General features: G+C 33.8%; 1 protein-coding gene across 1 annotated transcript in view; it reads right to left on the bottom strand.

The window, feature by feature from the left end:
• LOC131853935 (protein kinase C and casein kinase substrate in neurons protein 1) overlaps positions 1 to 12,243 on the bottom strand; it is a 124,734-nt gene that overhangs the window by 91,534 nt on the left and 20,957 nt on the right. The window contains exon 2 of the mRNA XM_059205024.1: positions 5,026 to 5,108. The gene's annotated coding sequence lies outside the window, so the exon portion shown is untranslated. The remainder of the gene's footprint in view (positions 1 to 5,025; positions 5,109 to 12,243) is intronic.

The following is a 12,243-nucleotide window of genomic DNA, read 5'->3' as shown; positions in this document are numbered from 1 at the left end:
TATTTTTATGTAAGTATTGTATATACACGTGTCTGAGTTGAAATTCATTTCATCCTTGGTACGAACATGCTTTTGTATTAATACGTGACTCATATATTGGCTTTTAAGATTGTTTAATTATTGACAGAGACACTGAAAAATGCGGATAATAAAATATAAGTACTCCCAGACATAAGTATAGGTATTGTAACTTAACAAATACTTGGCAATAACAAAATATAACAGGATGGTAATCATAAGCTTGTTAGTGAATGCTGTAATGCCGAATATATTATTTTGATCACACCGACCTCTTACTATAATATCAACTATTTCAGTCTCCAAACAACTGACTTTGTAAGCAACATCTCGGTCCGAAGAAGCATGAGAGTCGACACGAATGACAATGCATGACTATGAAATAGAGACGGGATTTTCATTTAATGTTAGTCATAGACAGCTAACTAAGTAACAATCTTAACAAACTGGTTTTAAAAATAAATATATATAAGTCTCGGTAGGGACAAAAAAATAAAAATGTTGACGTTTATAAAATAGAATATAAATAAACTTTATTCAAATAAATATTCTTATATTATTATTATATTCGTCTTATAATATTCTTTTGATTCTACCGCTCATTAGGAAAGCAAACACATCCCAAGAAGAACGAGAACGAATCTTAACTTGCATGTTGCTCTTTTAAATAAATGTTGTTCAACATTACATATTTATGATTGTGTGAATAAAAACTGCCAAATAGTAAGATTAATAAAACTAAATAAATATAATAGTTACTTAAGTAAGAAAATACATCAGTTACACGTATCAGTGCAGACCAGCCACTTCAAGTAGCACCCGTCATAAGCGACTACATTGCGCCACATACATAAGACTTTTTATTTTCATAATATGACAGTGAAATCATACGATACGAAGAAATAACACTTTAATTAAGGCAACGCATGAGACATTGTGAGGAATCGAACTCGAGACCATCAAAAGGCGGCGTGTGAAACCGCTAAACCACCGAGGCACACAATAGAAATGAAAAGATAGTTATGTTTGTGCAGACGCATTTATAATTAGACTGTCGTGTACCCAACAGTTTGTAACGAATTCGAACTTGCACTTTATCAGTTTCGCAACCGCTTGGCCGCGATAAAATCACCAAGGCTGCATATAATATGCCCATTATAATTATAAAGGCTACAGAATCCGTTATTAAAACATTGTTATAAAATAATATTAAATAATGTTTACTAGTTGGTTTCCGTTTTAAACATATTTCGTTGTTTATAATAATTTAAATGTCTGTCAAGGTGAAATTTTCGTGGTAACAATTTACGCAACATGTTTATTATTATATTAAAATATATATTATTACGTGATGCAAAAACTTTGTACCTACCTACCCCCGCTTTTACGAAATTTGCGCGAATGTAGGAGCGTGAAATTTCGCGCAGTTATAGTTTATATAGAGAGAGTGCAGAACACTATATTTTTTTTAATTATGCATAATAAATACACGGCTGGGTGCACAGGAGATCAATAGTAATGTGGACTGATGTCCCCTGCCAGTCCAGCCCCTGTATGTGACGGTTTTTATTTTAACTGGATGATAATGGAATGGTGCACCCGTCTGCGCTAACGATCGGCATGAGGTCAGGTCAGTTAGCCCCTCATGATAAATTTACCAGGGACTTATTATAATAAATTCCAAAGGTGGTTTACGTGGATGTTAATCTGCCAAGGTACATTGCTAGCAATTATTATTATAACTATTAGTCCACATTACTAACAATCCCCCCCCCTTTACGGTTGTATATGTTTACATTTCAACCAATGGATAATAAACTCATTATATCATGCAGATATAGTGATGGTATGTGGGGTAAATGGAATCATCATCACGTAGGAAGCTCACGACTTCATCGTGAGCTACCCAATGACTGGGTGCATATTAATTCGCAGTGTGTGTGACGCACATACATAACTCGAGTCACCATTTATGTATGCTAAACGATATGAAGCATACAATACTAATGATATAAAGCGTGAGATTATATGTACCTTAATTAGTACATTTTTATCTAACTGCAAGAATAATTATTATTATTACAACATTATTTTTCTCTACAAAGCATTGACACGTCTTACAGAACCATTAAAGCATGTAAAGTTACTGGTAAAAATAGAAAAAGAATAATATGAACGAGGAGAAGAATTAAGTGGAGAATACGACCTAAAAAAATTGGAATGACTGTGTGAAATATGATATGCATAAAAACAAGAGTAAACTCAGATATGACGGTCGATAGCGACCAGTTGAAGATGACACACTGCGCCGTCTCTAAATAATCGGATAAATAAAAGCAATGATGAATTGGCGTGTTAAAAAAATGATGAATTAACTGGTAAAAATGATAACCGTCGTCAATATACATGAATAAAATCAGGGACATCACAAAAACTCTTGTCCATTTGTCATCTTTTAACGTATGCCTCGAAAATATACCATGAATAATAATAATTCACACAGCGCTATCTAGACCCAAGTTAAGTTAGCTAAAGCTTGTGTTATGGGTACTAGACAACTGATACATATACATAGTTTTTTTTTGTAAATACATACATATTATACATAGAAAACACCCAGACAGATACAAACAATTATACTCATGAATACAAATGTTTGTGCCGTGCGAGGAATCGAACCCGCGACCATCGGTCGTAAAGCGGTGTCCTAGACCGCTAGACCACCGAGGTCGTCATGACGGTCGGAATGAATACAGGGGATAAAATATGTATGAGGAATCGATCATTTCTCATGCCATATTACTAAGTGGTTATCATCGAAGAAGATGCGGGCATTAGCTTTTGCCTGGTCTTAGTCCCATTTATTTGGGTCCGCCCGTCTGTTAAATCCTCGCCAGTACGGTCTGTCCTGAGCGGCTGGGGTATTATTGCGGCGTTTATTAAATATTAACAACAGATATCCTTGTGAGACGGAGTCTGCCGCGTCTTGTGCTGGGTACTCATGTCAAGTTGTCTGATGGTCACTGCATCATCAATAAATACAAGGGAATATAAGGTTATGTGAATAATATTAATACTAAGTAGATTTAAAGACAAACTTGCTGTTCCAAAGTCTCGTTTAGAAAAAGTCAACCCATTAGACTTTTTTTACTTTTATGTATTTATATACCCATTCCCATAAAAGACCCATTGACTTTTTCTAAACGAGACTTTGTTTGTCAACAGCAAGTTTGTCATTATAAAAATTTACAATAAGATAACAAATGATAATACTGGATGTATGAATTACCCATAAATAAATTCAAAACATCTGTTAAATCATATTTACTGAGCAAAGCCTATTACTCACTAAACGATTACTTAAACGACGAGCGTGCATGACAATAGTTGTTAATGCACGGGATTTTCATTTAATGTTAGACATAGACACCTATATAAATAAACTGGCTTTCAAAAATAAAGAAATTCAATTACGTTTCTTGCCAGTTCTTCTCAATTGTATCTGTATACTGAACTGGATAAACTGGTAGGGAACGATTGGTAGGGATCAAAATTATAAATAAGAAATTTGACGTTCATAAGCGGCTATCATATATTTACTCTCCATAGACAATCTAGCTACTGGTGGCAATGAATCACCGTGCGCAGGCGCCGTAGGTATACCTACCACATAACAATGCGCTTGACAATCCGCGACCGGCGACATTGCGACCGAGCCTAAATTGATAATACTGCAAATACAGTGCAACGACCTTTTATTGGATGATTGGGGGATTCACGCTTTGTCCAGCCGTTTGCCATTTCCTTAGAATAGAGTCATGTGAGATGATATATCCTGGTTCTTGGTTTTAAACCGACGAAAAAGTTTTTTCAATTTGTCCCGTCCTTTTTATACGTTTTAATAATCAATCTGTCTGCCTGAAGGTGCTAATAATTTTAGACGTGAAATAGTAGATGATACACCTTGGAAACTAGGAAGAATAAATTCCTGGTCACGATTGCTGTCACGTCATCTTATCATCTTCCACTGGTAGCCAGCCAGCGTAAACCGCTGGCGCAAATCTTTAAAACTACGGCAACGGATTTTGAAGTGGTTTTTTTTAAATAGATAGAGTGGTTTATATATATAATACATGTGCATCCGTGCGAAGCCGGGCCGTGTAGCCAGTTATACATAAACCTACATAGGAAAAGTTGGAAAAATACAAATGTAGAGGACGTGAATAAATAAACAATCAATTTATAACAATAATTAAATATTAATTGCCCTCAAAAACAAATGTTATAGATAACACAGATGAATTTCATTGTGAATAACATTGAAGTACAATGTATTTTACTATTATAATATTTGTAAATGTTTGCCTAATGACTAGCATACAAGGTGACTTTTACACAACGCAATAAATATGTAAACACATACCAATATCATAGTATTTATGAAACATGGCAAGCACTGTATATATTATTACACATTACCAGCGATCTGCCCGGGCATCGTACGGATGCAATGCATTACAAATCTTTTAATTTCTCAGCTATTCTATCTACACTATAACACGCATGTATTATACACATAAACTTTCCTCTTGAATAACATCTATTTCTGAAAACTGCATTAAAATTAGTTCCGTAATTTAGAAGATAAAACGAACAGACATCGACAGCTACATATTTTATACTATGAGATATAAAGATACAACATATTTTTAAAATGATTTTTACGAGGTAGGTACATTTTTTAAAGTGTCGTCTGCTTGAGTCGTCTACCTCAGTTAGTGCACACTTTTGAAACTCGACGCAAAGAGGGGAGTTAGAAGTGTGCATATCTGTGTTTATTTGTAGCATCGTAGCTCTCTAACAAATGGACCGATTTTGATGCGGTTATATTGGTTGAAAGCTGCGACGGTTCTTAGCTGTAATTTATTCATTCATTTTTATTTGCAGAGTATTTAACATTTTTAACTTTATATATATAATAATTATAAACAAATAAATTTTACTTACAAGTAAGTAATCCAAGCAGCGTGGCGACGCTCGTCCGAGACCTAGTGAGATCTCATCGATGTGCCTTTACTAAGACACCAATCCTGCGAACAAAAGAGATTTAATTATTAGATTGGTTTATATTAACGTAATGCATATTCTATATCTATAGCGGTACAAAATATTGATAAGAATTATTTAAATTTTTATATATAAAAATTACGTGTCACGTTGTTGGTCTACGATGGGCTTCTAACCTACTGAACCGATTGCAAATTTGATTTACATATTGTGTGCAATTTCATCTAACTTGAGAGTTAGGATAGCTTATATCTCTATATATAGTCGCAATATTATTTTATTCAAGAATCTTAGCCACACGCGTGGCCGTGAGTGCTAGTTCATATATAAAAAACATAGAAAACACCCCGTCCAATACAAGCAATCATACTCATGGTTATAAATGTTTATACCGTGCGAGAACCCGCGTCCATACAAGTAAGACGGTGTATTAAACCACTAGATCACTGAGGTTATCAATAATTTGAAAATGGAATGAGAAATATCGTAATTACTTAAAATCTATGATTATATATGAAGAGATATCATCAATTCAAATCAGTGAACCTTAAGATTCAATTTCTATACACCCAGTCCATCCCAGCATCGCCGGATCTGCATAATACGTGTCCTTGGCTAGCCCTCGCGTCGACCATTCATACAGTCCCCCTTTACAGCACTGTATTCAAATTTCAACTTTAAGACTGCAGAATGAAATTCAATTTCGAACGAGATATATTCAAATGCTTCCCTTGTGTCATTAAATCATTACAAAACTCAAGCAAGTTTTGTGAATTTGTCTATACTAACTGTAAAACTTATAATATCAGCGTGCTTTATTTAATCATTCCAGGAATCAACCAGAACTTCCTTCCTTAACAAATTCCTGGTGATATTATGGTGCGGTATATTTGTCTGTCATTTTAATATAAACAAAAATAATTGATAATTTTATGTCAAGCCTGACAAAATTGTATTTTATTATATATGGTAAGAACTATTTCTTTCTTTCTTTCTTTTTATTTCGTTGTAACATGCAATTCGTTTGCCGTATTTTAAGGGAGCAAATACACTGACCATTTTTCTAGTCTGCTCAGGCCTTTAATCATGAAATATTAAGGTCATTCTGTAGTGCGCCTACAAAGGCTAACGGGAAGCCTCTGTGAAAAATTGGCAATAACCTAATAGAAGCTCCACTAACGTTGCAAAATGGAGAGTCGAGAACAATGGCGTGATGGTACTAAAATGTATTTGTTTTACGATGACTGGCCCGGCATAGTTGAAAGGTATGGCCAGGCATTGATGATGCAATTAAATGGACTACTTTCTGTAGTGCTACTTTGATTTATGATGATGATTCTTTTTATTAGGTACTGTATTCCTGCATGCTAGTTTTATGCAAAAAAAAAGTAACTGATATTTCACCGGCAAGGACATTCTTTTGAATTTCACAATTATACTAGAACTAACCCAATTTGATCAAATTCACATACAGTCTTCCATACAAATTTTAAAATACATTACAGTTTCTATTCAATAAAAAAAAAAATCAAATTTGCACTTTACAAAACTTTACAAAAGATTCTGTTTGAATAATCATCTAGACAAATTTTGTTTATTGTTAAGTTTATTCACATTTTGACAGTAATTTGATTTTGAGTTTATTATTATTTTAGTAATAAATATTCTGTCTATTATTAAGGTTCTATTTGATTTTAATTGTAATTTATATAGTGCGCAATACCATAAAAGGTTTATAAAAATGTTATTAAATTAATACTGAACAGAAGAAATTAACGACACGGACCACTATCTGTAAACATAAATAAATAGAAAAAATCTTAACAATGGCAGGCTTAGACTTGACGAGTGACCGCAATCCGATAATTGTATTACCAGACCATAATACTATAATACAGTATGTGACAGCGGTTGCTATGTACCTGAACGACATTTGAAGTACCTACTCGGCTTGTTTGCGATAGGTCAAAGGTTCATTACATAATTGTTACATTGGCCATACATAATCATAGGTTACTTGTTACAGAGATACGTCGGCGACCTAGTAGTGAGATAGAGTAGAGGGAGGCTGTAGAAAGTCATCCGCATTTATATCTCTGTTAACGGCCTTAGTGGTCTAGCGCTTTTGGCACACTGCTTTTCTTCCGATGGTCGCGAGTCGATTCCTCGCATGATGTAAACGTTTGTATGCATAATGCATATGTATGATTTATTTATTTATTAAACAATATACTTGAGTTGCATTTGAATGTTTATATTAAGTATAGATGTTCAAGTTATCATAAGGAATGTGATTAATAATAAAATAATTGACATTGTTTGTACCCTGAATGTTTACTATGTATATTATGTGTGTATTGAATAAAAGTCTCCTATGATGAAGCTGTGTGAATCATCATCATTTCAGCTCGGACTGCTGAACAAAGGTCTACCCCAAAAATCTCCACGACAATCGGTCCTGCACTGCTGTGTAAATTGTCCAGGGTTATTATTAATGTTGTATTTCATATACAGCCAGCGATTTTTATCATATGTAAAATGTTTCGTGTACATACAGAAATCAGTCTCATTTCTATTATAATTATGTATTTATTAATTAAAGCTTGTGGTCTCAGACAGTGAGATTTCAGAGGAGCTTCCTCTCGCGTATACTTAGATTGTGGATTGAACCACCTGGCGAGGTTTTCTCACGAAACAATGGGCAGCATGGGCTTTTTTAAAAATGGCAACAGCATGGGCTTTTTTAAAAATGGTAGTAAGGCTCCTTAAGACTAGACACCCATGTCTCAGGAGTCCATAGGCTACGGTAACCATTTACTATCAGATGGACCGTATGTTTGTATACCACCAATTATCTTTTATCTAAAAGATGTTGGTGGCCCATCTGATGCTAAAAGATTATGTTTTATCCGAAAAAAAAAGCACACAAATTACCGAGTAATAACTATTATATGTTACACAACTTGTTTGCAACCACAAACGGTCATTTAACAAACTTGATCTGGTTCCTTGCTTTTTAAGGGAGCAAGTTTGTGGTCGTTCGACGTAATGCGAATTTAACACAACTGCGCCGTTGGGTAATTATGTTAATTAAAATGTTTAATTCATTGTTCAGATTCAGGTATTTGACAATATTACACAATTTAATAGTAACACTTGGACTGGTTATTTGCAATTATCATTTCCCTCATATATTTACCTACAATACAAAAGTTGTCTGCAAAAGATTGCTTAGCGATAAGACTTTTGTTGTAGTGTATTTTAATACTTTTACGTATCTGGTACAATAAATTGTATATTATATAATATTAATAAATACAGACATCAATACTTACACTCCGTATCAAGTTATCTTACATAGTAACACAGGTTAACTAGCCTAGTTCTAACGTTCAAAATGCGATTAAATTGTTAAGTAAAAAAATTGATTATTATATATAGTCTCAACTTTCAAATAAAAACAAATATTAATTAGAAGTTTACAAATATAATAAAGCTAATTATACATTCACATCCAGTATTGCTGGAGTTTACAAAAGATTTTATAACATTTTTAATCGATGTTTAGCTATGAAAAATTAAATTTATATAGTCATTTAATTTTTTAATTAAATTTATAAATATATGAAATTGCCCTGCCTTACTATCTCTGATCAACGCGACGGTTGACTGGTAGAGAATGCCATCAGGCATTAAGTCCGCCAAGTATACATTTTTATATGCAAAAGAATCCCTACATAACTAAAAACAAATAAATATTTTATATAGATCTCACTCATATTACCCTTTTATTGCATAGATATTTTAAGGGTGTCCGAAATAAAGTATATTAGACCCAAATATTAGCGGTTTTAAAACTATTTGCCCGGCATTTGCAATTCACGTGCTGCAAACCTACTTTGAATATGTTTATTTTTGACTTTGTCTCTTCACTTAGAAGAAATTAGAAAGTCATTATCATTAACAAATGGTTTTTAAAGGCGAGGCAGTTATAATTAATAGAAGCGGTTGTAAAATCCATCGCGTGTCTAGGAGCATTGACCACGGAGGTGGGTCGTGGCTATTATGTCCAAAAAACTGCGGCCACTAGCCGAAGACCCGTCATTCATCATCCGGTGCTGAGCAATAGGCCACTTCGCACGTTGAGCCACTTTAATAATCAACACGCTAAGCCATTATCGCACCTATTGCTTCATAAGAGCTTCTAGCCATCTCCTTATCAGTAGGATAGAATACAGCGCTTTTTCTAAATTCTCTTGTTTATTCTGTTTATTCTGCTCATTTTTTATGTTTTTTTTTCATGTCACTGAAATTCCAACGACGCTAGTCTCACCTGGTAAGTAAACGTCATCTATGTTACATGGATAGCATCACAGACACCGTGCCGTAATGTTACGTCCGTCGTACATGCGTTTCCATTCTGATGAGACTAGTACCCTCGTAGACCAATTTGTACTGTCTACCTCTTACGATATACTGATACATCATATATTGATATACACAAGTGTTATAAGTATAGCGCCAACAGAAACTAACACACGTAAAACAAATAACAAAAATTGTTTAAGGTTCTATTTCTAGAACTCTTATATTTTTAATTACTTGCTAATGATTTTATTATACCCAAATAAAAAAAATAATTATTGCGTTAATGACGTCACAATTGTAATAGATGGAACAATATCGTAAATTATTTAACAAACCGGATAACAATTGAGTTTCTTCATAAATTATTCATAGTAGATTGTTGTACAATTTAAATAGAGCAGTGGATTGTCTCTGGGCACGACGTAACACAGTTAATCAAGACTTAACACGTATAAGTTTACTGTAAAAAAATTGAGATATTATTTTTGGCAGTCGCCTAATGTGAGAAGGGCTTACTCCTATTTGTAACTAGCAACGAGTTTAAACATTTGCAATGTCAAATTTGTTTTTGTAGCCGCTAGTCATCCGAGTATCTGGTCGAAATAGACAATCGTGTTGGTAATTGAATCTACGAGGGATAGAAATAATAGGAATATTCCAGCGATATATGCCTTATTTTCACTGACCAAGTATAGCTGAATAAAAAGAAAGGTTATGGTGTTAACTCATATGTACGTATTTTCATGTTCTCTGATAACTTTTAAACTATTCTTATCATCATCTTATTAATATAGTTACTCGGGTCTTAACACGAATCATTTTATGGCAAATATAGATATTTACCTCTATCCATGTTGCATTAGCATTAATAGGTTGCACTAGCCGTGGTCACGAGCTGACTGAAATACACCGATGTATATGTCGATAGGTGCCAGAACTTTTTCAACTACCGTCATTAGATTCTCCAACGAAAGTTTCAGGCTTACGGTATCCATACACTTATTGATTAATGCTACTAAAGTCCCCTCTGATCGATCCCCCGTCCAATTCAACGGGGATCGATGTTACGACGGCCTGAGCCGAGGTTCAAACTCCTAATGGTGCCCTCAGACTAAAGTCGTATCCGTCAGGCGGAAGTTGGCCTTCAGCCGCTTCATAAGTCCTTCCGGGTTTGGAGTGCCATCTGCACTCGCCCCCTATCGTCCGGTGAAGCTGTAAAGGCCAGCTGCTGCCAACAGCATTAGAGTAGTCCGAAAAAAAAGCTACTAAACTTTGCTTAAACTTATTACATCTATCTACAACAAATTTGGACTGACTTTAATATTATAAAAATAATTTGGTAATCAATAATTAGAATCGATCCTACATTTCATATGCATGTCTTAAAATGTCCTAACCATGATCTTTCAATTAATTTATTACACCTATTGTGAACTGGCTATTGTTACTGTTATTCTTTTAATAATCTTGTAACAAATAATAGACTTTAGAGTTCAGAATACATTTGTTTTGCGTCTGTCTGTGTCCTAACATGTCCTTACTAATATTAGGTATATTGTATGCTTGTGTTGTAGATACAGCTACTCAACGTCATAAAGTATTAGTATTTGGGAATGGAGAGGCACGTCTTGTCTACTTTTTATCCCGGTCAATCGATAAGTTCCAGTCACGCGGACAAAGTTCCAGGGACGACGTGCGTGAACATTTGGCAACGCAGGCAATTTCTTATTTTTGACCTTATATTAAACTTACATAATATGTTCTATACCTACTTACCTACTAGTGGTTTAGCAAATGGAAAGTAAGGCAGTGCCTTACTTTCGATGGTCGCAGATTCAATTCCTCGCACGGCACAAACGTTTACATTCTTGAGTAGGATTGTTGGTATCCGTACCCATAACACATGGTTTAGCTAGCTTAACTGATGACGCTGTGTGAATTGTACTGAGATTATTATTATTATATACATATTATACGTAAACATGATTCATACATACTATTTATATAGTACCTATACGTAGTTTAAGGAAAGTTGTTATTTAATATGATTCATATTTTATTTTATTCAAATTAAATTAATATATAATTAATAGTATACTATTAATTTAATTTGAATAAAAAAATATTATTATTAAAAAACAAACAACAAACAGTGTGAGTTTAAAAATCATATAGAGTTGTATTGTAAATGTTCGGGGTAAACCCTGGCACTACTGTACCGATTTGTAATTCATAAATGATTTTTAAATTGGGTAGCTCATTTATCGAAATAACATCACGCTACATCAGGAGTTCAATTGCAATGAAAAATATTGCCAAAACCGGTAAAATTTGACGCAAGTAAATTTACGGAGTCAGCTAATCGATTAAAATTAAAGCTAATAATTAAAAATAAGCTATATAAAAATGATTTTATGATCTCTACTTTATTCAATGTTTTATATATACTCACCAATATATACCCATCAATTTAAATTTAAAAAAAAATACAAATGGAGCAGTTTCTATTAACTGACGTATAACTACTAAGAACTAATAGGAATATAAATAATCCTGGATATATTAAAAACGCTATTTAGTCTCAAAAGTACTTATACTATAAGTACATACATAACCACAAATATTTATACTTTTTTTTAAATACATGCACATACTAATACAAACTTTCACAGGACAGTGCAAATTGTAATCCTTATGATTACAATTTGCATAGTCCTGGGATCGAATCCGCGTTCAAAAAAAATAAGACAACATTTAACCGCTACGCCACCAAGGCCACTCATTCAAGTG

This window comes from Achroia grisella, unplaced genomic scaffold (genome assembly GCF_030625045.1).
Source record: "Achroia grisella isolate CSIRO2021 unplaced genomic scaffold, CSIRO_AGI_Agris_v1 utg918, whole genome shotgun sequence".
In the NCBI taxonomy this organism is placed as follows: Eukaryota; Metazoa; Arthropoda; class Insecta; order Lepidoptera; family Pyralidae; genus Achroia; species Achroia grisella.
This window is presented reverse-complemented; position numbering and strand designations above follow the sequence as displayed.